The sequence below is a fragment of the Lipotes vexillifer genome, unplaced genomic scaffold (assembly GCF_000442215.2).
Source record: "Lipotes vexillifer unplaced genomic scaffold, Lipotes_vexillifer_v1.1 scaffold717, whole genome shotgun sequence".
NCBI lineage: Eukaryota > Metazoa > Chordata > Mammalia > Artiodactyla > Lipotidae > Lipotes > Lipotes vexillifer.
In genome coordinates, this window is record NW_006798707.1 from 885610 (window position 1) to 885965 (window position 356).

Here is a 356-nt window from a genome sequence, read left to right on the forward strand (position 1 = left end):
AAAAAAAAAAAAAAAAAAAAAAAAGAATGTGCAAGCAAACCCCCACTCCATCACTCGCCAGCGTTGCGTTGATCACAAATCACTTGGCTTTTCTTTTTTTTTTAATTTTATTTATTTAATTTTATTTATTTAATTTATTTTATTTTTGGCTGTGCTGTGTCTTCGTTGCTGCACGCGGGCTTTTCTCTGGATGCGGTGAGCAGGGGCTACTCTTTGTTGTGGTGCACATTGTGGTGGCTTCTCTTGTTGGAGAGCACAGGCTCTAGCCACGCGGGCTTCAGTAGTTGTGGCACACGGGCTTCAGTAGTTGTGGCACACGGGCTCAGTAGTTGTGGCTCGCAGGCTCAGTAGTTGTG